The sequence below is a fragment of the Mesocricetus auratus genome, unplaced genomic scaffold, assembly GCF_017639785.1.
Source record: "Mesocricetus auratus isolate SY011 unplaced genomic scaffold, BCM_Maur_2.0 Super-Scaffold_100011, whole genome shotgun sequence".
In the NCBI taxonomy this organism is placed as follows: Eukaryota; Metazoa; Chordata; class Mammalia; order Rodentia; family Cricetidae; genus Mesocricetus; species Mesocricetus auratus.
The window spans coordinates 70,021,992-70,049,715 of NW_024429195.1; positions in this window are offsets into that span (position 1 = coordinate 70,021,992).

Sequence of the window (27,724 nt, forward strand, 5' to 3'; positions counted from 1 at the left end):
AATGTAAGATGAATGAGTTTTTAAGTCATTGCATAATCTATACTTTGAATATACATATGTTAAATATATATTTTACATATTTATATTTATATGTGTATGAATATACATTCATGAATATATGCATATATAAAATATATACATATTATATAAATATTTATTAAAACATATAAAATATGATATAGTAAAATTTTTGTCTATTTACTGATGAACATCTTGATTTGTCTCAATATTATTACTATTATTAACTACATGTGGTCAACATCCACAGTCTAAAACCTTCCTTATGCAATGATGTATTTTTAAGTGGGGTTGATAAATTGAGTAGCATTCACATTTTATAGTCAAATTACTCTTTATGGTAGCTGTGTTAATTGTACAATACAAGAAAAATACAGACATATAATGACTCATAGATTCAGTTGAAATAATATAATAAAAGAGTGGTCCTTAGGTAAACTTATGTATCGAATAGCACTTGTATTTGTTTTCCACTAAACTGGGTTCATCTATTTGTCTACTTTATTTTAAATATTTGTTCATATTAAATTTTGGTGTATTTCTATATGCACTCAAATATATTGTGAACGTTTTGTCAACAGGCAGTTTTGATGATGTGGGAAAATCATTGAGCATCTTTATATTAAACTAAATGATAGAAGTCTATCACTTAATATTTGACATGGCCTTGTAATGCAACCAGAAAATACAGTAAATGAAAGCATGACATGGTTGTGAGATAACACAGGCAGCTGTTTTACATTAAGCACTCTCTTCTAAGTAGAAGGAACACGTACTTTATGATAAGCAAATAGACTCATAGATTCAAAACCAGTATCACAGTTATTTATTTACGTTACCTAGTAATCTGGTGTTCTGTGCTATACCTAACTGTATGTGGCTACACTGTTTGTGACTGCCAGGGCAGTAGGTTTATTTACAATAGCAAGACCGCTAACATATGAGTAATGCATTGTTCTATGACAATACAACGCCACTAGTTGATGGGGAATTCCAGCTCCGTGATCTCATAGGAAGAGTTTCATATATGGTGGATAGCTGACAAAAACACATTATTATATGGTACATGACTGTATGTTTATTGAGAAAGCTATGGACTGAGATTCCAAACTTTTAGTCTTTAAATATATAGAAATTTAATTTGCCTTGATGAAATGATCCATCCTTTGCCAATAGAAAATGTACTTTGTGCATACAACATTCTCACAGACAGCTGTAGCTTCTGGAAGTTTTATTTTCCTCCCTCAGTTACCTTAGCTGTGATGCTGAGATATTCTCAGCAGATCATATTAATTCTCCCAACTCAATGTGAAGAAACAGAGGCTAGGGTGTTTTACATAAGATTTAGATGTTCTCAGCAATACATGTGGCATTCAAAACTCAATATTTGACCTTCAAATCCTGTTCTCCTCTTTTCATCTCAGTTACACTCATTTTCCAAATAACTTCAAGATGTGAACATAGCACATCTACTTCCCCAGCATCTCACTAATCTCAGATACCATTTGATCTCAGATAGTTTCATCAGCTGACAATGTTCCAAAAACTTGATGTTTATCTCCATATTCTGCTTTGCAGTTTTTGAAGACAGAGTCATAATTCAGTCTGCTTATGCTTAGGTGGCACATGCCAAGTAAGTATTTATCCTTTATACTATACAGAAGTGGACTCTTTTTTCTTTTTTGTAAATTTGATAGAGGACAAGACAGAGCTGAACAAAGAGAAAGAAGAATGAAACACTTTAACTGACCCTGAAGAGCTCAGCAACAGAAGCAGTTTATCTTTGGTGAATGTATGCCTGTAATTGATAAACCTGCAGCTTCCATTTTTACCTACTTTAACTGATGGGGTTGTGAAGATCCAAATATTAACAGCTACTGTCAGTCAAAGCAAAGGGTGTGCCAAATGATGCACTGGCATCTCAGCTAGTTTCAATCTACTGCAGGCTATGAAATCATAATCCCTGCTTATTTTTTCTCAGTAAATGTCAGTTATGCTATTTCTGTTTACAGATGAGTGGGTTTCAATATTGAACGTTTATTCTCTGCCTCTATTACAGAAATTTAAAAAAAAGGTTTTCTTAGCTTGCCTCTAGGAAAGCAACATTCATTGTCTGCATTTGTATTCTGAACTAGACTAAGGGAAGACATTGAAACAGGGAATTACTCTATGTGTTTGATCAGATAAGCAGAAAAGTTTACTGCTTATAAAAACACAGAGTGAGAAAGTGGGAGATTATGTACTTCCAAATTTTGGGAGAAAGGTAATAGTCATGATGGGGTATTTGAAGTATCACTCTGAGTATCCTAAACTCTCAACTGCAGTTCTAACACATTAAATCAAATAGCATTTTTGACTTCATAAACAAAAAAAATTACTGTGTACTTTAGACGCCACAGTTTAAGTGTCTCTATTAAATATCCAACAGTACATAGCTGAATTTATAGAGAAAGAAAGTACTGCAATGTATTTTATTGTGACGAAAACTTCATGAACAAATTTTGAGGTACAAAATTACAGAAGAGGTTGTGGCATTGTTAGGGTTAGTGATGAATGTTGACTTTTATTTGTGTAAGCAATAGTTGCATCCCAAGGTTCATGCGACAGGGTGATGTGAATGGCCATTCCCCAGGAGGCACAAACTCTCTTACCATACATCCCCAGAAGGCTCTACAATGGAAGAATAGGAGTTCAGGAACAGGAAGTGTTCAGGCTTTGACAACTAAAATCACTGGGGAAAAAGGCAGCCAAAGATGTAGTGTTGAAATGTGACTCAATTTGCAATAGTTGCATTGGTCTCAGAGAAAAATCATAATCCAAAACAGAGTGATAGCTTAAAGGCAGGAACAGTGATGCATCCTTTTCACAGATTTATCCAGTCTTCATAGGCATGTAACCATGTGTATGTCTCTCTCTTCCATTTCTAATGATTTCCCTTGCATTACACAGATTTTCTTTCTATTCAAATTACAGATTTTGTACAAAAACTGGAGCTTCACATGGACGTGTTCTGAAAAGCCATCTGCCACCTTCTTGTAGAGCAGTCTGTCTCTACAACATTAATACAGACACTTCCAGAGTAGGAAACATGTGGCATTGTGACATATGTAACATTCTTTCTCGTGGAATCTAAGTAGGTGTTAATCAATACACATTATTGATAATGTTATTTGATATGCATGGTCAGGATTAAGAGAGTGTACCCCCTAAAACTACAAGATTAATAATCCATTTTGAAAATGAACAAAATGTACAACACTGTTCCACTCACATTCTGCCCTGATTGTTGCGTTTGTAGTCTGTAATTCTGTAACATCGTGAATGCCCAACTGGCTAAAATTGTAATTATCAGGTAGAAATCCTCTATATTAAAATGCTGAGGTGAAATTAGAAATGTTCTTGCAATAAAATTTTCTTGTGAGTCTAAGTACATCTAAATTTTCCTTATTTTTCAAAGTATACATTTTCTATTTCTACACAATTATTTTTAAAGACATATAAATAAGCCCCAACAATAAATTGTCCTGACTTTATGCAAATAGACATAATAGAAAAGAAGATTCAATACTAATGTGGACTGAACAACTGCATGTTTGTCAAACTAAAGATTCTTTCTCATAAATTGATTTTACCATAGTAATTTCTAAGTTTAAAATTTTTCTATGGCAGAGTGTTCATTTAAAAAAACTTAAAATTAAAACTTTAAGAGATTACCATATCAAAAAATGACTTATTCATCAAAGTTATCTAACTATGAAAAGAAAATAAGGGTGACAGGAGTTATTTGGCAATGTGTAGAAGCAGGAAAAATACTTAAAAATCACTTAGAAAAGGTCCAGATTGTGGAATATGTCTTTATTACAAACTAACTCTATGGAAACCTTCTGGATTTCTTTTCTGTTGTCTTATTCCTAGGGAAAATAGAAATATGTCTATTAACCACAGATAAGGCATGGACAGTCAACCAAAGAAACAGTTGCACTCGAGTCTAATAAATGTATTGGTGTCGCTTTTAAGAGCGTGAGTGAGAGGTTCCTAAGATGAGCAAACACGACTTTCCAGGCAGCTGCACCAATGAAAACCAAAGGACACAGTAAGATGAGTCCTTTGGTCTAATTTGCCAACTTGCAGGGAGCTCTGCTGAGGAGTCTCCGCACTGCAGCAGTCCTTTCTTGCTCATATCCCCTCAGAGGGAGCCTTGTCAGTCTTGTTTTACGAGCTTCCTGAGTCTTGAGAAACTCCCTCATTCCTCCAAGAGGCAGTGTTTCCATTCACAGTCACTGCAAGCAGTCAGAAGACGAGCAGTTTCCATGATTAATCGTTTCCCCAAAGGAAAACATTAGTCTTCTTTACTCCAAGTCTGCTTCTTCTCCATTTCTCCTCATTCCAGTTAAGAGTCTGCACTGCACACTGTTCCTACAGGGTTAGTTTGGCAAGCGTTACTCACACCTCCATTTCTCCTCCTCCCCATAGCCAGACCACAAACACAGCTCTCTTCATCTCCATGCAGTGACTTCACTTATCTGTACTCTCTTGTTTTTTTCAGCTTGACTCTGCCTTCTAATCCTTATGAATCTCCTGTAATCACTACTGCTGTTTCTTTCTCCATCCTAAAATATAATAAGAACTGTTCCTCTAACGGGAAAGTATGATCATGTCTTCTTGTGCACACCATTTATTACTAAATTGTTTCTTTTAAAATGAGGTTCAAATTTCTTGACACGGCTCAAAATACTTTGTATTCATTCTTTTTACCCCACCAAGGTTTTAAATAACAACCAGCTATATCTCATTCTGTTTCCCAAGTGAATTTCACATAACTTTTCCAAGTATTCTATATCCCTTTAAATTTTGATAGCTATACAAACATTCATATCTGTGAGTATTTATACATGATTTTCTTTCCTCGCAAAGTTCCTTCTTAGTCATCCTAGGAAAATTCCCATTCTTCAACTAGGAATATCTATTCAGGATAGTGGATTTCAAGTGCTTTTGGTCTTGACATATCTTTTTGAAAATCCATTTTATATCAATATCCAGATCTCCCTCACCCAAAAACAACTAGAAAAAATCATGAAAAAGTATTCATGTACTTTCTATGTAATTCAGTCCTATACGTTCTATTATTTTCTACTGTAATTAAATCAGTACATCAGATTTATAATCTACCCTTTGGAAAATATGGCTCGAATGTGATTTCTGCTGGGAAGTGCTTGATCCCCTGTGTAGGTCACTGGGTGTGCTCTTCTTTCCTGTCTAGGTCTCTGGTGCTCTTCTGTGATGCAGAAAGAAATCAATATCCGTGCGCTCATAGTGGTTTATTTGTTTGTCTGTCTGCATTCTTCAAGAGAGTGAAAGTGCACTGATGTAGACATAGCGTCTAACGCTTCTTGCACTGAAGCAGTGCTGTCTTAATAAAAGTTGAAACATATTGAATGCTAAATAAGTTAATGAATTAAACTCTGGACTACTTTAATTAAAACACAAAAAGTCAAGTTGATGGGTTGGGTCCTTTGAATAATAAGTATGAAACATGGAGGTGAGTGACTTATTGTGTCTTCAAGAAAAAAAATAAGCTCAAGAAAGATTTATTGAAATAAGTTTTAAAAAGAACTATCATGAAATAAGGAAAAAATGGTCAACTCTCTAAGTAAAATGACAGTGTTTAATCTTGTTATCCCACAGTTTACAGGATATGAACCCACTATAGGAGGATATCCGGAGAGTTGTAGATTATCCACAGCTATTCTTCTTATAAATGTGTCCCAAGAGAAGTACTGCAGTGGCTTCTATATTCAAATGGTGTGACAATTATTCTTTCACTTTTGTACAAACAGTTTTTAAGTGGTGCATTCTGAGAAGATGAGTCAGAAGGAATTCCATAATCCACTTCAGTTTAATGCAAAACTTGAGAAGTATGGCTTGCCACCTAAGCTTTGGTTGCTTACTTTCGATTTTGATGCTATTTGCTATGCTTTTTTCAGACTAACTTGTGACCTTAATTTTTAATTATTTATATTTCTTTCATTGACTTTAACAAAGAATGGTGAAGATGAGAAAAAAAGTTGAATATGTCTTTGGCTATTGCTTGATATATTCCTTTTAGTAAAAATATTCTCTGGATACTACTCTGAACACTAATTTATGAGAAATTCCATCCATATGTTTCTGTTTCTCATATCCCCAAAATATTCTTGTAAAAAAGTAACTTCATAAACATCCATTTTCTCTCTCATTAACACAATGTGTGTTGAATGGTATAATTTTTGTGTTAAGATTTTTACCAAGCAATAAATGCATGAGTGGATGAATCAATGCATTGAAATGGGTGCAGTCACAAGTTATTATATCTTGATAACACAACATAATACACTAGAACAGTAATACAAATATGTCTTTATACAAAGGAGCAATTTTTTGAGAAGGCCTAATGTATATGCAAAAATTTATGCTAAGCTGGTTATATTTCTTACTTTTAATATTTTTTAAATTGTGTCAGGATAATCTTGGTTTCTAGAAATTCTAACTTATTGAAATGTGTTTAGATATCAAAGGAATATATTATCTGTGGGTAATCTAGAGATGAGGTGGGCTGTAAGTTGTTTGGTTAAGTGGTAGGGAAATTCAATGCTGATACAAAAGATATGAATATTTTTCAGCTCACAGAAAATAATTTTTCCAGTGTTCTTCCCATCTTAAATTATTTTCTATCATACTTTGGCAGAATGAATAATTGCACGCATTTTGGTGATGTCTAGCTGATGAGGGGAGAGGATTCCCTCTTAGTCTTAAAGACTTCCATTTGAGGAGACATAAAATAGGCTTTTTCTGTGTTCATGGATTCTTTATGAGATGGCCAAAGGTCATTAAGCCTTCTAGGAAATAATATTAATTGCACCAGCTTTTCAAAAGCCCGCTGTGTTTCATAATTTAAAGAAACTAGTATCTCATGTATATTCTTCTTGTTGGGCATGCTACATTTTCTGATCATTTAGAACAGTGATTCTCAACCTTCCTAAGGCTGTGACCCTTTAATATAGTTCCTCATGTTGTGGTGACCCCAATCATGAAATTATTTCATTGCTACTTCATATCTGTAATTTTGCTACTATTAGGAATTTTAATGTAAATATATGGCATGCAGGATATCCGATAGGCACTCGCCTCCCTCGCCACACACAAAGAAATGGCGTTAGACATCCAAAAAGGTCATGACCCACATTTGAGAACCATTGATTTAGAAAGAAGAAATACAATTTAAGGTAAACTGACAGGGAAACTGGTGTCGACGCTGACATTCCTGAGTCAGAAGGTTGGAATTTACAGAAGAAAACCACTCTTCAATCTGAAGTAGTCACAGGGAACTCATGCTTGAGGCAGTGTGAGTCAGGGGACCTTGCTCTTATTAACCAGAGCTGCCTGAGTGCTGTTTGCTCAGTCAGGCATGAACCTATGTGTTTGCAGTGTTGGTTTTCACTTCCTGATAAGAAAAACATGGTGCTGGCCTGTCCACTCCTTTTCCCCCAGACTTCTATGTGCTTGGTTGGGAGAAAGAATGAAAATTAAAAATTACAAAATGAAGAAAATGAAGTTGTACAGAGCTTGGGTTCTGCCTGTTGTCTCAGAGATCTTAGAAAATCTAGGATATTATACAGCAACAGTGTGCTTTCTTAATGGAAAACCATCTGGATGTGCTTCACAGCACTCAATAGTTGTGTGTGACTGTGCATGTGTGTGCACGTGTGCCCACAATGGCGAAATAACACACAGAGACTTTGAAAGACAGTGACTTTTCACTTGTAAAATGTAAAAATTTCTACTTTCTTTGAAGTGTAAAAATGGATAATTCCATGCAAGTAGACATGCCTAATGCAGAAATGGATATTATGTGCTTTTGCTTCTATCACGATTATTCTATTGTTTAGAAACACTTTTAAACCAATTTTGGAATGTCTTATATTAGATGATTTATGGTTTACATTCAAAAGGAGTGGGGTTTAGCTTAGCTGATTTTATGGCTCTAAAATTTTACCATAAGAGATGAGAAAAATAACTTCAAAATATTTCCTAAATTCCCAAAAGAACCATTAAAATAATATTTTATGTGATAATAATACAATAGCATAGAGATAATTATGTTTCACACATAATTAACCTCTTTTGCAATTTGAAGTAAAAATCTCAGGGTGTTTTAAGTGAAAATTACTATCTATCTCGGTCATCTTCTCTCTCTCTCTCTCTACCTTTTTGGGTGTGTGTGTGTGAGTGTGCCTGTGTGTGTGTAAATGGGTTATGTGTGTCTTTTAATTGGGTATTTGAAATGTAACAATACATGCTTTTCTTTTTCTCTTTCTCTCTCTCTCTCTCTCTCTCTCTCTCTCTCTCTTTCTTTCTTTCTTTCTTTTTGAGAGAAAGTCCTGCTATGTTACCCTGGCTGGCATGAGACTCCTTATGCAACTGAAACTCACCTCAAATTCATGGCACCCTCCTACTTGAATCATCCTTGCGCTTATAGGCAGAACCACCCCATTAGGTTTTAAAAAGTAATAATAAAATTCTATTGCTTTGCATTTTTCTTTGATTCTTCACTGTTTACTCTAGAGAAGTCTGGAATTGAATGACTGAAGTACTCTAGGGACAAGACAAAGCTCTGTGAGCATCAGGGATTCTAGTTGCAGTAGAACAGTGAGAGAGGACCCCTGCAATTGTACTGTGGAAACAGAGAGCAAAAGGAGCAAACACAATTTCCTCTTATTCTGCCCAAGCTAATTCCTGAACATTTTCAGTTACAGAAGACATCTAACCCATATTTTTAAAATTGGCTGTTTTGCTCATTTAGTCATTTGATTATAAAGTTTCACTCAGAAAATGAAAGGTATTCTGTAGAGAGCTGCCTCATTCATGGAACATCACTCATGACTCATTGCCGTATCTGCAGATAACTGTGGATAAGCACACCCTTCCTAAAGGAGGAAATGAAAGAGTGGATGAACAGAGAATATTGTATTGTTTCAATAGTGTCTTTGTGGTTTTCTTAGTAGTGAGTGTCTAAAAGCCTTGTGAATGTAGAATTTTCTAAGGCTGGGAATTTTAATATTCCCAGGGTTTCGCACTGAGGCACATAAATGTTATATAGGTGTGGGGCAAAATGCATCAACTAGTTTAACATTTCATAAGTACTCAAGACAACTGATTGCCATTGCCTTGTCCTTTACACACACTTCTCTGTTGGCACCCTGTGCTTGACTGTCTTCACAGTTTAATCTCCATCCCCTAATAACATCTGTCTGATGTTTCTTTTCCACTATATGGTTCTTTAGAACAACAAATGGTGGTGGTGATGGTGGGGAACAAAAGTAAAACAGAGCAACACACAAAACTGAAAAAAATTCAGAAGATACAGGCTTTGACATAAATCTCTACCTATAGGACACAAGTGGAAAGGTTCTGTTTACGCTTTGAAAAATTTGTAAATTGGTTCCTCACATGTAAAAACAAACATTAAACACAAGAACACTGTAACATTAAATATATTACTGACAATTTCATTATCTGGTATGCTTTACTCAGAACAAATTATCTTTTGTTTCTCAAAAGGTTTTATCATTATCTTTCAAATTTGTTGTTATATGTGTATTTTATGACCAGTCTTTGCACTCAGAATTCATTGAACAGATTGTGAGAAAATTTACATACATGCCATATCATAAAACTGTTCAAGAGTGAGGGGATTCTCAACGCTTATCAGAAAACTCCAAGAAACCAAGATGAGAGTCTTGTGAACTCAGTTTCTTCAAAAACTCAGAATTGTTCTTGGGTTATGCTTTTGTGTCCCTCTCAGGTGTAGCTTATAGGAGTACATTTACTTCATATTATTCATTACAAGTGGCTATTGTTATTTGTTTGCATGCCTCAGTGGAGAGACATGTTTTTGCCACGTGCATCTTTTCTGACACGTGCAGCTTGCCCTTATTATTGTATACTTTACTCACATGACTCCTCTTAGATGATGGTGCAGAGTGTAAGTTGTCTGATGCTTTGAATAAATTGGCTACTACATGGCTTTAGTCTGCCTTGCTTATCAGCTCCATTCTCCCAGGTCCTGTAGTTCTTTGGCAAGGGGTGGGACATCGTGAAAATTTCACCCTCTAATGTTAACATGTCCAAATATCATTTCTATTTTTCTGGTCTTGTTTGTGCAGCCATTTCTAGAAGAGATTCTTTCACAGCACACTCCCTGGTCCTCTCACTCTTACCATCTTTCTGCCTCCTCTTTCCTGATGCTCCCTAAATCATAAAGACAGGAGTTGTGATATGGATGTTTACATCAGGGTTGAACTCCTCATGGCCTGTCGGTCTCTGCATTTCGCCCAGTTTTGGTTTCCTGTGATGATCTCCATTTGCTGTAAAGAGAAGTTTCTTTGATGAGGAGTAGTAGCTATACTTCACTGTTATAGTAAAGGTAAGTTTTAGAATGTAGTAACAACTATTTCTACTGTAGCAAAGTAGAAGATTCTTTTCTATGGTCTATGATTTCACTAATCCCAGAAGTTGGCTAAGTTTCTGGTACCAGGCATGCTTTCTCTCTTACTGAGTATAACAGGATTTGAGATTCTGTTGGTTGCCACTGATGTGTGAGTGCTCCTTCTTGTATCTTTATATATATATATATCATGACATTGTGGCAATTACTGTAGTTCTAGGTGTTGCAACTGGGGAGGACACTTGTTCAGCAATGTTGATAGCTGATGGATTCATGTCAGTCAGGAAATGGAAACAAACTAAATGATCTTCAACAGACAAAATGATAATTAAAATGTGGTACATATGTACAACATAATCTTATTTATCTGAAAATTTAAAATCATGAGCTTTTCAGGCAACTGAACAGACCTAGAAAGGATCAGTTTAAGTGACATAGTCCAGACCCAGAAAGACAAGCATCAATATTCTTTCTCATCTGTGGTTCCTAGCTCCAAATCCTCAACTGTTAGTAAACAGCATGTAGTGACCACTGACACCAGGAAAGGATAAAGGGGCATAGGGGGTAATAGTAAGGGGAACAGCAGGATATGGGTGATATGAATGGGAAATGGAATAACAGGGCAGAGATTCCATTAGGGGGTGAGAGAAGGAGATGAATACAGAAGAAGGTTGAAAAAATAGCATGCAGTGTGTTTGATAAATACTTGGAGAATCATACTGTCTTATATTTACCTAAAGGTGTGCACAATACATATAGGTATATCTTAAAGAAAGTGAAGGCAACTTGGGGGGACATTGCTCCCCACAGGAACCTTAGATTCACAAAAACCCTAGGACCAAACGTGAAACACATCCTTATAAAGGGTTGGCCAGGGTAGTCCTAGTGCCTCTCAAAATAGCATGTATTATTGATGTAGTTTTTTGTTGCCTCTCAGGGATTGAGAGTGGATCCCTATTGCTGAAGATACCACACACTTATGTCACACAACTCATGCCTTGAGATGGATCTGGCCTGAGAGCCACTTTCCTGAGGTCTAGCTTTAATGGTTCCAGAAAATGCTATGCAAGCTGCCAAGAAAAGGAAGCAATTAGTTCAAGTTTTTAATACAGGACACATAGAAGATACTTAAATTCTTATGCAATTAAACATTAATCTTTCTAAATAGTTTGCCTAATCAGGGTGTTACTGCATTTGGATAGCTGCCATGATCAAAGTAGTTAAATGCTTTTATGGTAACTCCTAAATTTCTTTACAGCTGGATTATTTTAGAATATCACTTTCATGCATTACAATTTTTCAAAGACTTAGAGAAGTAAATACTAACTTTTATATTAGTAAAATGCCAACTTTAGAATCATCTGAACTATTGAAGACTTTTTTCTTAAATGAATATATGTATTATTTGGAGGGAGAATTTCTGGATGACATTCTACAGTATTTTATTTGATTCTATAAAATTGTAAACTGCTTGCTTTTATCATTGGGCTAGTCTAGTATCATCTTTAAAATAGTGCAGCATCCATTTCAAATATAAACTCTAGTGCCCCAAGGATCCTCTAGTATTGGGGAAATTAGAGAGTGATAATAGCTTGTTTATCCAATTAGAAAGAATGAAACTATCAGACACCTCAAGAAATGCTACTGAAAATGACTGTTTATGTTGTTTTTCATTAGGCCTTTGGGGAAAAATCAAATTCACGAAGCACATCAATTTTGCAAAAACCATAATCTGTTATTTTAACTTTTGAGGGGACCCGAATGTGTTTGTCGCATACCTATGGCCATATTGGCTCTGGTAATAACAATGAATGTTGTCTGAGCAGAGTTCATAATTTTATCTGATGTCATTCTTCTACTAAATAAACTATTTTTGTCTGATTTTTATATCAAAAGCAGTTTTATGTTCAGTTGTAATTTATCTTATTTTAACATATGCATTACAAACTCACACTAGAGAATTCATAAAATGACCTGAACTTGCATCCGTAGTTCTCTAAAGCAGAGATTTTGAGCACTGGATTCAGGGACAAAGCAAAATTAACCACCTGGCTGACAACAAGATTCTTTATGGTTTTCCAAGTTCTTATTACTTGTTTGCCTTTGGGCACTGTTAGCCTCTACATTCTCCTAAAACTTCTCAGTTTACTAGAACTACAGTCAGATGACTTCAGCTACTTGAAACAAATCTTAATTGCTGCATTCACTGTGTCCATTTGTAACAGATTAGGCATAGCCTAATTCAGCAACACTTATGTGTAGATGTTCCTATAGTTATAGTCGGCATCTTTTAGAAATGCCCTTCAGATTACTGTGAAATGATTTCGTGAAAGCAATAAACCAGCTAGCACTTTCTGGATGTCTACTCTAAAACAGACAAGGTAAACAGACCTGTTCTGTTAAATATTCCATGAAATCTAATGCTGGCATCTCGAGGTTTCTGGTGACATCATCCACTCTTACAGGATTCTTCTTCGTCTCCATTTTAAACTTACATGAAAAGATTTTATGTGGGAAAGATAGATTGACTTTTTAAATGTTTGGTTTGAAGAAACACATTAGAGATAAGAGACAGTGAAGATAACCAGTGTACCAATTTTCACAATGTTGCTTTTTGATGCTGGCACCTAGAGGACTCATAGACCACAAATAATGCAGTACTAGAAGATGAGCACATTACACATGCAGACGACAACCAAAACTTATATCGAAATTTTGTTGCATTTAATCTTTTGTTAAGGAATTTGCAACAGTCAATATTCTCTTTCAACACAGAGGTTCAAATTTAATACTAAGGAGTCCTAGAAGTTGGTATTCCTTATAACAATACCTGATTAAAAAACCAATAACAAAGGGGTCAAGACTGGGCTCATTTAAGCCACAGAAACTGAAAAAGGGGGAGATCTTGAACCCCAGACTGATGGCTGGGAGGTCAGCATGGGATTGATCCAGACCCCCTGAATGTGGTGTCAGTGAGGAAGCCTCTGCAATCTCTGGGGTCTTGGGTAGTAGATCAATATTTACCATGGCTTGCGAATGAATTTTGGGAGCCCATTCCACATGGAGGGTTGATCTTTCAGCCTGGAAATGTGGGGAAGGGCGCACATTTCCAGGCTGAATGCCCTGAATGAAATGACAGACTCTGGAGATCTCCCATGGAGGGCCTCACCCTCCCTAGGGAATGGTGTGGGGATTAGGTGGGGCATTGGGGAGCTGATGGACGGGCAAAGGAGGAGGGGAGGGAGAGGGAGCTGGGATTTATATGTGAAGCAAGCTTGCTTATAATTTGAATAAAAATTATATAAAAATTAAATAAATGTGTTTTTTCCTAGTTAATAAAAGAAACCATTTGTGACAGTCAATAGTAGGTCGAGTTTTTAAATGAAAGGGCTGCACCTGTTTCTATTTCCTACTTCTAAATTATGATTCTCTTCTCCACATTCCAGCCAGTTGCAGTAACAGGAAACTTTATGTATGTGGTTTCTGCCTTCAATGGATAACATACATAAATATGAAAATTATCAGCTAGAAGTCTTGAAAGAAGTTGTCACAAAGAATCATAACTACTAAGGCAGTATATATGGAGAATTCTACTGCTCATATTAATGTCGTACAGAATGCTTATCTCATTGAACTTTGTGTCTAACTAAGTTTGGTAGAAATATAAATAATCTCTTAAAATTGAGAGAGAGGACCTGAGTGAGAATGGGGACTGAGGAGAGATGCAGCATATCAGAAAATACAATCAGACACACTAATGCCACAGGAAGCAAGCACTGTCCTATTATGCTTAGCTCTTTATTATACTTGGTACAAATATGTATTTTAGTGAAGTATTCTATTTCTTTCCATTCCCTGTCAAAACCCCCAAGACATACTATGAATATTCTTATTTTATTTGACCAAATATAGTGGCAAATTAAAGTGAAACAGTCAGAAATTCTCATATTGTCTTCAACACAGTCTTGATATATGATGAAAATTAAGAACCATAAATCCATATTCATCCTAAAATGTTTTGATGTGAGAAAAACTACATGACTAGTACACTAGGGACCTTATTATATTATGTAAGCAGCATTGTGTAAAACCACCACATTAGTCATTCTGGATATCTTTGCTCAACTGGAAAAATATTAAATTGCATACACCAGCAGCCTTTAATTAAGCTATTCTTTCCTTTGTGATAGATAATGCTAAACATACAAGATCACATCTAATAACAAAATGTTAGATGAAGATGGAGGTTTCTGTCCTGCCTGGTCCCACAACTGCTTTGCTCCAAATAAACACGTGGGCACTATTTTAATTATAAAACTTTTGATCTATGGCTAGGGCTTTTTATTGGACTATATCTGTCTTAGTTATTAACTTATATCCACTAATCTATGTATTTTTACATGACCATATCTTACTAGAGAATACCTGGTGCATCCTGTCTTCCCAGTGTCAACATGACATCTCCTTGTGGCATCTCTTTGCCTTCCTTTCCCCAGCCTTCTCCTGGTCTGGTAGCCCTGCCTATTCCTCCTGCCTGGCTACTGGCCAAACAGAATTTTTTAATTCATCAACCAATAAGAGAAACATATATACAGAAGGACATCCTCCATCAGTTAGACACTCTTATTTAAAATATTTCCATAAATGCAAACTTAGTTTGCACTACTACTTTCTGAACTCTCCAATCCTTTGTGCTACAGTTGAGTTATACTCCCATGAATAGCCAATATATATAAGGATGTAGGTTGCATCTCTTTCCATTGCTGAGCACATCTCTATATATCTACATAAGTTTTTGAGAGTTCCTGAGAATGTTATAATGCATATTGTCAGAAACATGACCCAAAATATTATCATGTGAACTCTCATACATGCTTATAAACTCTTCATTCATATGAGATTTCTACCATGTTTGAATCACAGTGGTGTGTGTGTGTGGGGGGGTGTGGATGTGTGTGTTTGATCCTTCTCAGAAAGATATAAGGCACAGATGATATACAAAAGGTAATTCCGCAGATGCCAAGCTTGCCGAACCAATTGGCTTATTATGGCTATTTATAGGATCACAGGTGACTGTCTAAGGGTGACAATTTTAATTGTTTTTTTCATTAAAAGCAATATTTATTATTGTTTTGAAATTAAAATGTAATTATATTACATTCCCTTTCATCCTTCTAAACCCTCCAATATTACCTTTCCTGGGCCAACCCCATCCCGATCTCTCTCTCTCTGTCTCTGTCTCTGTCTCTGTCTCTCTCTCAATTTTATTACTTCTGGTTTCTTTTCCACTGATATATAGGGTTACATATAGGTTTTTTTTAAATTTAGAAACAATTATTTTACATATCAGCCCTCATTCCCTTTACTAACACCCCCAACCCAACCCCAACCCACTCCACAAGGACAGGAAGGCCTTCCATGGGGCATCATCAAAGTCTGTCACATCATTTGGGGGAGGGCCTAGGCCCTCCTCCATGTACCTGGGCTTAAATATTATCCCTCCATAGGAAATGGGCTCCTGAAGTCCATTTGTGCACTAGGGATGAATACTGGTTCCACTGTTAGAGGTCCCATAGACTGCCCAGGCCTCCTAACTCTCACCCACATTTAGAGAGTTTGGTTCTGTCCAGTGCTGGTTCCCCAGCTTTATGACTGGGGTCTGTGTGTTCTCACTAGGTCAGGTCAGCTTGTTCTGTAGGTTTCTCCAGCACAGTCTTGACTCCTTTGCTTATCCCTCTTCCCTCTCTACAACTGGATTCCAGGAGTATGGCTCAGTGCTTAGCTGTGGGTACCTGCGTCTTCTTCCACCAACTACTGGATGAAGGCTCTAGGATGACAAGTAAGGTTGTCATCAATCTCATTATAGGGGAAGGGCATCAAAGGCGGCTTCACCACTACTGTGTAGATTCTTAGTTGGCATCATCTTTGTGGATCTCTGAACATTTCCCTAGTGCCAGAAATTCTCTTTAAACATATGCTGGCTCCCTCTATTAAGGTATCTCTTTTCTTGCTCTCCTCTATTCCTCCCCTATCTCTGTCTTCCTAATAGGCTTTTAAACTATGTTGTTTTCAACATAGCTTATTCAATATGGAAATGATGAATGAATAAGGAGATAAAATGCTAATTGCCTTGATTTTGATCATTAAACAAGATATACATGAATCAAATTATCATGTTATATCCTACAAACATGTACCAATATCAACTAAGAATAAATAAAAGTAGAGGTTTATTATTAAATTATTTATCTTATGGATGACATCAATATTTCAGTAAAGAACCAATAGCTAAATCACATGTTTTGTTGTAACAAATGACTTGGGGAAGCTTCTAAGCAATTGTGATAGAACTTATAAAAAGTAAATTTTGCTAAGAATGTTCAAGTAATTACTACAGAAATTACAAAGAGTAATCTCCAAAGTACTACATGTTAGGTGCTAAAATATATTGCTTTCTTATTTCACAGCATTGTTTTGAAATATTCTTTATTGTGGGTTTTCATTTCATTAAATTTGCTGAAGTCAAAGAATAATTTAAAAAACCCATAGGAGCATCTACATCATACTCTTCAGGTAAACTGTTTGAATTTTAAATGGAGTCTAAGAATAAAATTCAAGGCCAAGTTTTAGATTCCATTTAAATAAGTGAACTGAATTATTAACATGTATGGTCTGATGGTCTATGGCTGAACTAGTGATGCTTAGAGAGTTCGAGATGTAACCGCCATTGGGGTGGGAAGCCTGGAACCTCCCCCGGTAAGAAACATACTTAGATTAACAATTATGGGGTAATTACTTAAGTCAGAGCTAGCCAGTTAGAAACAAGCAAGGCCAACAGCTTCATAATTAATATAGCCTCCTGTGTGTTTATTTGGGACTCATGCGGATCTAGAACCAGGCTGGCGCGGCAGAGCCCAGGCGACTGGCGGGGGATAAACCAAAGCGGCTAGCAAAAGAAAAAGCTTCTCTTAACAAAATGGTGATCAGGAGTGGGATCATGAATTTCCACGCAAAATAACAAAAGATTTAAAAGAATTTTAGAAACAGAAGAACGGAGAGAAGCACAGAATTTTGGTAGCAGCATTTTCTCAGTTGTGCTCTGTTTTGCTATCAACAAGCCGAGATTCACGTGGCTTGCTTACCGGAGTCTTCCTGACTCGGCATAAAAAGAAAAAAAAAACCCAGCAAGGTTGTTTTAAGAGACTCTGCTAACAATTAAAAGGCGTGTACGTACAGCTGGAAGTGGCAGCTTTTGCTGGATGTCAGCATGGACTGAGACGGTAAGCTGGAGTCATGCTTACGCCCGCCATCTTGAAAAAAAAAAAACTGGCAGTTTAAAACAGCCTCGGTTTTACAGATAAGACACGTGGCCAGAAAAACATAAAGATTTACAGTAAAGTCAGACTTGGATGAAGAAAAACCTCTAAAGGTTTACAGTGTGTTTAAAAATATACGTGAGATTAAGAGAGAAAATAAAACAGCAAAGTGGTATATAAATACAAAAGCCGGCATTGTGGTGGCACACGCTGGTAGGATTTACTCCAGAGGCAGAGGCAGGCAGATTTCCAAAGAGAAACCCTGTCTCAGAGAAAAATAAATGAAAGTGAAAGAAATAAAGTAATAATAAATAAATAAATAAGCCACGTAAAGATGGAAAATACACAGAGAGTCTGGATACTGTATGCTATTATTTTTTTCAGTTTTTTGCTTGCTCAGGAAGGAACTGCTACTAAAGTACACTTGCTTATAAATGCTGCTAAATTAATACAACTTATATCTTTTAAAAATGCCTTGACTTCAAAATTTAAGTATAAGGATATGTTACTCGGAAAAAGAGTTTTAATTTATGTTTCCAAAGAACATAAAAAGCTGAGGATTTCTTCCAGACTTCTGTGGTTTGACGAACCAAGACCCCCGGAAGCAGTGGACCAGGTGTTCCAACAATCGAAACAGCGAAGATGATACAGTCTTACAGACCCCGAAAATATGGACTTATACAGGTTTCTGAGTTTTGTCATGATCCCCATGGTATAAACAGCGCCCCCTTCCAGCAGGAAGCAGTTTGGAATGAGCGACGTCCCAATTCCCATCTTGTTTATAAATCTTTGTTTTCATTTAAATGGGATTGTTTATAATTGGCTAGTGATCACAGCCAATCTTTTTTAATGGTAAAAAGGGGAATTATGGTATGGGTATTGTTTTTCATTTATTGAGACAAAATCAAGGTCAATTTTGTGATGCTTATATTTCTCCTCTTGATTAAGTATTGTGCTTATAATGATCTTTTACAACGTAATGCATAATTAAATACAGACTATAGATAGTTACTTATAATAGAATTTCTAGTTACATAAGTTAGGTTTCTAGATATACAGAAATATATTTGAGATGGACAGTCTTCAAACCTCTCAAAGACCTTCAGAACATGGCATTTAAAATGGTTTAGGGTTTGTCTTGACAATGAGAAATGTCTGCTCCTGGCAGCACCAATTACGTCTGAGAGGAAGATGGGCATCGAAGAAACTCGTTATAAAGTTTGCTTTCAACATGGCAAGATTAGCCATTTGGGCAAGAAACTGCTCTTGCCTAGATTGTTTGACTGTTGTTGTATCATCTGGACATGCAGGACCCACAGGAAAGTGACTACTGAACTCAGTCTTACAGGGTTCCTGCTTGATGAAGAGTCTACGAGACTTGCTGCAGGACAAAGGAAAATGACTGACAGACTGCCAACGCAGATGGACAGTTTGAAATTTCCTGCTTTGCTGAGAAGTGTTCCAGACACATTGTGGCCTATGGGCTGAAGATGGATGCCCCAACGTTACAGAGGAACTTTGAGTGACTGTCCAGGTAGCAAGATGTCTCTGTCATTTCTAGTGTTTATATATTATCCTTCTGTGGTCTTTGATGGAGTTGAAGACAGATAGTTATAGTGTTCCTTAGTTATGATAAAAGATAAGCTACATATAGGACTTTGGACTCACAAGAATGAGATAGATGATATTTTCTTTAAATCTTTCTAAAATATTGTAACTATGTTCTTACTTGATAACTGTTCTGTTATATACAATTTGACTGTTAAAGTTAAGACCTTTCTTTTTGTTTAAACAGAAAAGAGGAGATGTTGGGGGAAGTCCTGTGCATTTGTCAATAAAGACTGTCTGGCCAATAGGAATCTAGATAGGTGGGGCTAGGAGTCCAGGAGGATTCTGGGAAGGAGATACACAAGAGAGTTCGAGATGTAACCGCCATTGGGGTAGGAAGCCTGGAACCTCCCCGGTAAGAAACATACTTAGATTAACAATTATGGGGTAATTACTTAAGTCAGAGCTAGCCAGTTAGAAACAAGCAAGGCCAACAGCTTCATAATTAATATAGCCTCCTGTGTGTTTATTTGGGACTCATGCGGATCTAGAACCAGGCTGGCGCGGCAGAGCCCAGGCGACTGGCGGGGGATAAACCAAAGCGGCTAGCAAAAGAAAAAGCTTCTCTTAACAATGCTTGATTTATTGGTCAGTTTTTCATAAATTATTGTGTATTCATCCCTTCTAATACGTGGAATCAATACTAGGGTAGTAACAACATTATTACAGAATCAATGTTTTACTGGTGATAGTCCAAATTTAATGTCTTTAAAAAATATTTGTAGGTCTTTGCTATTTTTACCATTAATTTGTTGTTTCTCTTTCTTGCAGCGTTCCTGGGTTGCCTTTAGTTCTTAGTCTAGGACCGAGTCCATGCAATGTCCCCACTTCCATATCAGCATGTGTAGGGTGTCACCTTTGCTCAAGTCTTGTTTATACGACCATATTATTAAGACTTTATGTGTGTATCTTGCCTTACATTTCTAAGACGTACAACCTCCCAGAAAGCTTCTTGTACCCATGACTCTTATAACTTCATTACCCCCACCTCTTCTGGTGTATTCCCTGAGCTTTAGGTGACGAGTTTGTGTTCTTGATGTATCAGCTGGGCCTGGGCACCACAGGATCACTTGTTCTCTGCATTTTGGTCAGTTGTGGTTTTCAGTAATGGCTCCATCTGTTAAAAACATATATTTAAATATTATTTCATAAACTAGTATACTTCCATAAGACTTTTTCATGTACACTTAGTTTGGGTTAACTCACTCTACCCTCTCCTCCATAATTCCCCTACCCCTAATTAATCCTTTAACCCCAAATGTATATCCCCTCCCTTTCATGTCATCAGGGTTCTACAACTAGTTGATTTTTTTCTTGGATGGGATGATTGTAGGTGTCTATATAATTTTATAACGTGCCCTTCATTTTGGTTAAACCTTTGGTCAACACTATTTTCTATTCTCACTTCACTCTGTGTTTGAAACTTTCTGTTTTGGGGATCTAAGTAAGTCAGATTGGTTATAAAATCACTTTTAATCCCAGGCAAGCCTTGAACACACAATTATTTTTTCTTGAGCTTCCCTTCCTCAGTAGTTGGGATTAGAGTTGTGTATCATGAGCATATAAAATCTATTTCTTTTTTAGTACAGCCTGTGTCACAAATCACTTTTATAAGTATTTCTACTGCATTTTAAAACAACACAGTTATAAGAACTAAATTATATTGTACGTAGAATGTCCTTTGTATATTACATCTGAAACATTATATTCAATTTAAGAGTAATATGAATTATTCGACATTGCAAAATGTTCCTCACACACAACGTGCAGCTATTGAGAGGACTACGTTAATTCTTAAGCATCTCTACAACTGTAAATTAGGAGACATAAAATGAATAGTCAAGACAATTGTAAAATGATACTTTGTTTTAAATAAAAGTGTAATCCATTCATGTTATCTGAAGGGAAGAATTTTATGACTTAATTAATTTGATATTCATTTTCCTGTTGATTTCTGTCACTTAGAATTTCCCTAAATCTCGTCAGCCCTGAGCTACATGAGGACCAGCTCAATCTACACTATGATAACAGTTTAATGGAGTTGTCTTTTTCCTGAGGGAGGGTACAGAATAAATTATATGGAGAAACATTTTTCTGGGTGTTGATTGTACAGTCATTATTGAGGGTTGGGTTCTGTTTGTCAAGATCTCTGAGGGATAGGGGTTTTACCACTCTCAAAATATATAAAATAGCCTATGGGAGTTTGGAAAGGACATGAGAGTCTTTAGGAAGGATGAGTAAGAAAATACTTTCAGAAGACATTGTGTAGTCTATGTCTAAGTGGTACAAGGACAAGATTGGAAAAAAGGTACATCCAGTTTCAGAAGATCACAGCACTTTGAAGTTTATCTAGACTAGACAGTTAAATAAAGAAGGAATGGGGATGTGGATTAGTCAATAAAATTATTTTCACGCAGAAGATCTAATGAACAAGTCTGAAAGGGTCAGAAATAATACTCAAAAGAAAAAATTATATATTCAATTAATTTCATACATATACCCTTATTAAGATGACATGTATCTAACAGCCCATAACTTTGCTTTAAAAGATACTCTGTGATTTCATATGTAAAAACAAGGATGCTGTGAGAAGTAGATGACCATGGCAGTTTTATATAAGAAATGATGGATTCTATTCTGTGTTAAGTATTAATGGCAAGGTAACTTTTTGGCTATCTCTTATGGTTTACCAATAACACATCAGGAAGCACAGCCAACATTTGAACCATGAGTCTGGTTTAAGAGTCAACCCCATTTCATCACTAAAATCTATAGAAAGTTTCTAGAAAGTAGTTAGCTGCTTTGTTTTTTCTGAACTCTTTATGACACAATGTTTTATTTACACTTTGACAAAAATCTGATGGAATACCAAGAGTAACATAATAAAATAATATCACAAGTAAGGTAATAGTTATTATATTACAGAACAATCTTTCCCTAAAATTAAAACTCACAACTCCTCATAAGATTAGAACCCCGAAATCAAAGTAGACTAAAGAAAAACTAAAATCAAAATAATATAAATTGTCTCAAATATTCTTGGCTGATTTTAATTTAAAGGTAATTGCAATTTCTTTGACTCCGACTATCACTTATTTCAGCCCTCCTCCTTCTCTCCTTACCCCTCTCCTCCTATTCTTTCTCCTCTTCTTCCACCTTCTCTTTTCCTCTTCCTCCTTTTTCTGTTTCTCTGCTAACATTTGCTGTCTCAAAACCCTGAGCAGCGTATGAATTTTATTAGTTTTGTGAAAAGGAAAGAAAAATTAAATTTAAACTAAAGAAAACGTTTATCATTAGGATATGTCTTTAAAATTTAGGCTTGACATTGTTGTTTGTTTGCTGGTTGGTTCTCACTACATAACCCAGGATGGCCTGGAACCCACTATGCTTCACAAGTTAGCCTCAAAATCATGGTGATCCTCATATCGCAACCCCTAAGTGCCAGGATTACAAACCTCTGTTAGCACACCTACTCGGAATTGTATTATCATTAAGTTTGCTTTTAGATATTTTGTACAAGTGCGCAGTGAATGCAGATCACTGTCACTCCCACCCCCTTAACCATCCCTGTTTACCTCCCTCCTCATAAATGTCTCCCCATAGTGAGGTCTGTCTTTCACATTCAGGTGTATGCACCAGGAGCCTCTACATCATTACTACTCATTGTAAGGATAGACTTCTTTGATTAAGACTGAGCAGCTTTTGTCAGTGTATCTAACCATAGATATTCAGAATGTAGTTTGCTGCTATGTGAATTTAAATTTAACACTGGTAATAAGTCTGCAGCCTAGTTTTATGTATGACCTACCTAGATCTGGTATGTTAGCTAGGTGTATAATACTAAACATGTGTCACCTTCTAGATGCCCTCAGATCCACTCAGAGGGTAGTTGGTTACCTCCAGCCAAATTACTGTTGCTGGACATTTCTCTCCCATCCACCAGTTCCCATAGCCGCTTATAAAATAATTACTCAAAAGCTTAATATCAATCATAATTACTTGGCTGGTGGCTCAGGCTTGTTACTAGCTGGCTCTTACAACTTAATTAACTCATTTCTATTAATCTAGATTTTTGCCATGTGGCCATGGTGTTACTGGTGGTGCTCTGAAATGTTGCTCCTTGGGCAGCTGCTGTCCCCTCCCTGACTTCTCCTTCTTCCTCTCTGTCTGGATTTCTTGCCTAGCTACATTCTGCTCTGCTACACACCAAAACAATTTATTGATCAACCAATAAATGCAACACATATTCACATCATATAAAAGGACATCCTACATTAAACCACTATTGTAAAGGTGAGCACATCATGTCAGCCAGGTTGCTTAAAGTACAACTTGATGCCCTACATACACTATTTATTTAACAAGAAAACAAGTAAGGAAATAAAGGTGAAAATAGATTATTTCTTTTTGAAAAATGTAAAAGCAGGTTCTCTAGAATAAATACTACAGGAAGAACATGAGCTAAAGCAGAGTCCTTATGTATGTATTTTTTGTATAAATATGACTCTATTAAATAGTCATCCCCTTTTTCTCCACTGGAGGACATGCAAATGGATACCATAGAAACTAAGCAGAATGTGGTGGGATCAGTGGCCATTGTCACTAAGGAAAGGAGAGTATGTTCTACTCAATGTAATACTCTGATGAGGAAAAGGCAAAGTTGGGTATGACATCACCAATATGATTTGTCATTCACTGGAATCGAGCTTCCCTGAAGTTTTACATTTATCTCTAAGTGTGCTGCTACATGAATGAAATTAGAAAACAGAATATACCCCCAGTTATTGATATTTAATGATTTTGATTCTTACTAGTATGTAATAAACTGGTCTGTTATGCAAATTACAAGAAAGTTAGAAAACAAAAGGCACATTACAAAATAGCATTAAAATTTAAAATAACCTACTGCTCATCCTGTTAAAAATACCATGCATTTGTTAGCATCTCATTAGGATCTTATGGTAATAAAAATTGTTTTAAGACAAAAGAGTTTGTAAAAATCACATATATACATTTGGTACCTCGATAGCAGATATTTTCCAATTTAAAATCTTATGAAGACAATCTTTAACTATTAAGTGCTCCTGAGAAGTAATGTCCTTTGAGCCATAAAATCTTATTTCAGAAAAGATTGATTTAGCAATAAGGACTAACATCGAAACACCTCAGAACATGAAGGCTGTTGGATGACTAAGACATATAGTTAATGTGTGCAGTGTCACACACACATTCCTGTTTGCTCCTGGTCAATTTGTAGAATTGCTTGACATGAAATTCAAAGGCAGATTTTACAAAGGTCGAACGTATATGGAGAAAAATTAAATATGCTAAAGACACTTTTCTGTATAGAACCTTCTAGTAAGTAGTAGTGTAATAGGAAGTAAAACAACCACAAGGGAGATGCAGAAGAAAATTATTCTATCTGGGGAACTGTGGCCTAATATGAAAGACACTCAGGTAAGAATCTCACTATTAGAATTTTGTTTCACAAAACAACACAAGCTGATTCATTTCCCCTTTAAAAGAATGCCTTGAGATGGTTACATATTTTTTCATGAACATGTATATTTTTCACTCTGTTAAAATTTAGCCAATAAAATGGAAATTTAGAGAGGAAAAGCTATGTACTTATTGTTGTGCCCAAATTCTGAACCCCAAAATCACCAAGAGGCCCATTTTGATAGAAAAGCAAAGTCTTTTATTGTAGTTGTTTAACGAGCTAACCCCGTTAGCTCAGGCCTTTCATCCATCCACCGAGGATGGCTGGAGAAATCATGAGGCAGGGATCTTATAGAGCAGCATAAGGGGAGTCCGCAACAGTTGCAGGATTGGTATGCTTCCAGGCTTGGACGACCTGCCCTGTTCGGATTGGTCAACTGGTTGTTATGGACCATACGCCCTCCAAGGGCGGTTGCTATGCTCTGCACATTACTGTTGTGCACACCCAGATTAAGTTAGCACAGTCCCACCAGCCAACTTCTGATTGGTTCCTGGCCACAAGGAGGGCATCCGACCTCCTAGTGATCAGGACAGAGTGGCAAGGTCAGAAAAACACATCTTAGCCTGTCATGGATGTTAAAACGGTGGGGAAGGGACTGGTCCTTTCACTTATTATGTATTTTTGTGCATTCTTTCATTTCTTCCTCTACTTATCCTTCTCTAGAAGATTTAAACTGACTGATTTTTCCTCATTGTTATGTTGTCTCTAGTTCCTGTGATAAGATTTATTCAAAACCAAGGAAGATTTCAGGTTAAAAACTGTTTTATTCCTGAATTACTTGACAATCTCTCTTAGTTTATATTCTGCTAGCATACTCGGATGGGTGTTCTTAAAGTAAAAACCAGATTCATTTAACCTATGTTGCATTTATTGATTTATTCAATATTAATATGACAATATTAACCCTTTCATATTTCTGGATTTTCCTCTGAAAATAAGAAACAAACTATGTGTTGTGTTATAAACAAAGTGTATCAGTTGTCATAAAATATAAATACTACTGACAAAACAATTTTGTGCTTAATTTTTGTTTCTTCAAGTCTTTAGCTTCTTTCCTTAGTACTTTTCATCTTCATACTCTGGAAACTTTACTACTTCCTAAGCTTTTGTGGATTCTAAAACACTAAGGATGTACATGTGTGCTTTCATAGATTATCCATTGCTTCTAACTTGCAGACTCTTAGTGTGGGCTAGCTTATGTGGGAATCTGTTTGTTTCTCCAAATACATTGATCCTTACACTATCTATTTTGTTTTGTCATTCTTTAGGAGCTTGATTGTGACATACTATCTACTAAATTGCCTGCCAGTAATTTCCATTTACATTATTTATTTTCATTTCTTAATCCTTGAGTTCAGTTTCCTTCCTTTCCACCAAGGAAGAAATTTTGTGGTCACTAGAGACATATATGCATAAGACAGAACAACTTTAAGCCAAACACAATATGCCAGTTTTATTAAATACCTGAAAATGGTGAAGCTATACACAAACCTAGCATCTGTCTCCTTCTGAGTGTTTCTTGCTTACAACCCTGCTAACACAGCTTCAAAGACTCTTAGATGGGGGAAGAAAGTAGTCAGTGACATTAGTGTTAGAAATAATGGCTTCCTGTTTGCAGATTGAATTCTAATGCATATCTTGAGATCAAAGAAATCAGGGGAGGGGAGAAACTAAATGATTTATTCTTCCCCTTTATGCTGTTGGCTTCATCTTATAGCAATATAAGCCATACTTACCTGTGCTGTGTTGAATGCTAGAGGCAATTCAATACTTAGAAAGCTCTTCTTGCGGTAGGAATTTCCCCTGGCATTTGTTGTGTGTCTGCCTTTTCCCAGTGAGATGTAAAATACATGGCCAGTCACTTCAGATAGGGAGTCTGTGGTAGTTTGGATGATAATGACCCGCTCAGTAACATGCTTGCCTGCTTATTGTCATGTGTGATATCTACCAAGTAAGGCTGCAAATAGGCAATGGAACCAGCCCAAAAGAAAGAAATGTTCCACTCAGCAAAACTAGGAGGGAAGCAACATCTAAGCCCTTCAACATCAGACCATCTAGACTATGGAATTTGGAGCTTGCCCTGCTAGCTTTTTGTCTGCTTCGCTCCAGTATTTCCTTACTATACCGGCTTCCTCCCTCATAAAAGAAGTTAAGATGACTGATCTGGAAACCTCTAATCTAATAGCAACTTTTAATAACTTAGAAAATGTGAGAGAACAATTTGCATAAGCTTATTTTTATGATAGCAAACTTAAACTTTGCCCCTCTGCCATTGTGCCACTTAAACATTTTAAAGAAACAGATCACAGCAATTAGAATATGATGATGATATTCTCTTTTATGAAACATTTTTTATTGCCCTGTCACATTTGTACATAATTCTGAAGTGTAGTGTAATGGTTTGGTATAGACACATACCTATTTGGGAAAGGATCAAAGTAAAGCAACAAGTGTATTTACTAACTTAATCTTTTATTATCGTTTTGTAGAGTACATTCAAATCCTCATAAATATATCCACAAAAGATAGAGCCGTTTCCTTTCATCTGGGTGTCACATTATACATTGTCTCCTAAATTATTCTCTCGGCTCTCACCAATCTTTTACAACTCTATTCTAAAACTATTAGTTGAATTTGTTTCTGTTTTTAAGAAAAAGAAGACAGTTACTTGAGAACATCCATTATGCTGTATCTCATCATGTTGCATGTACATGTAGTTTCAAAACATACATTTGTTTTTAGCCTGTCTTAAAAAAATCATATGTGCTCTTCCACCAACAGGACCAGGTGACCAGGTAA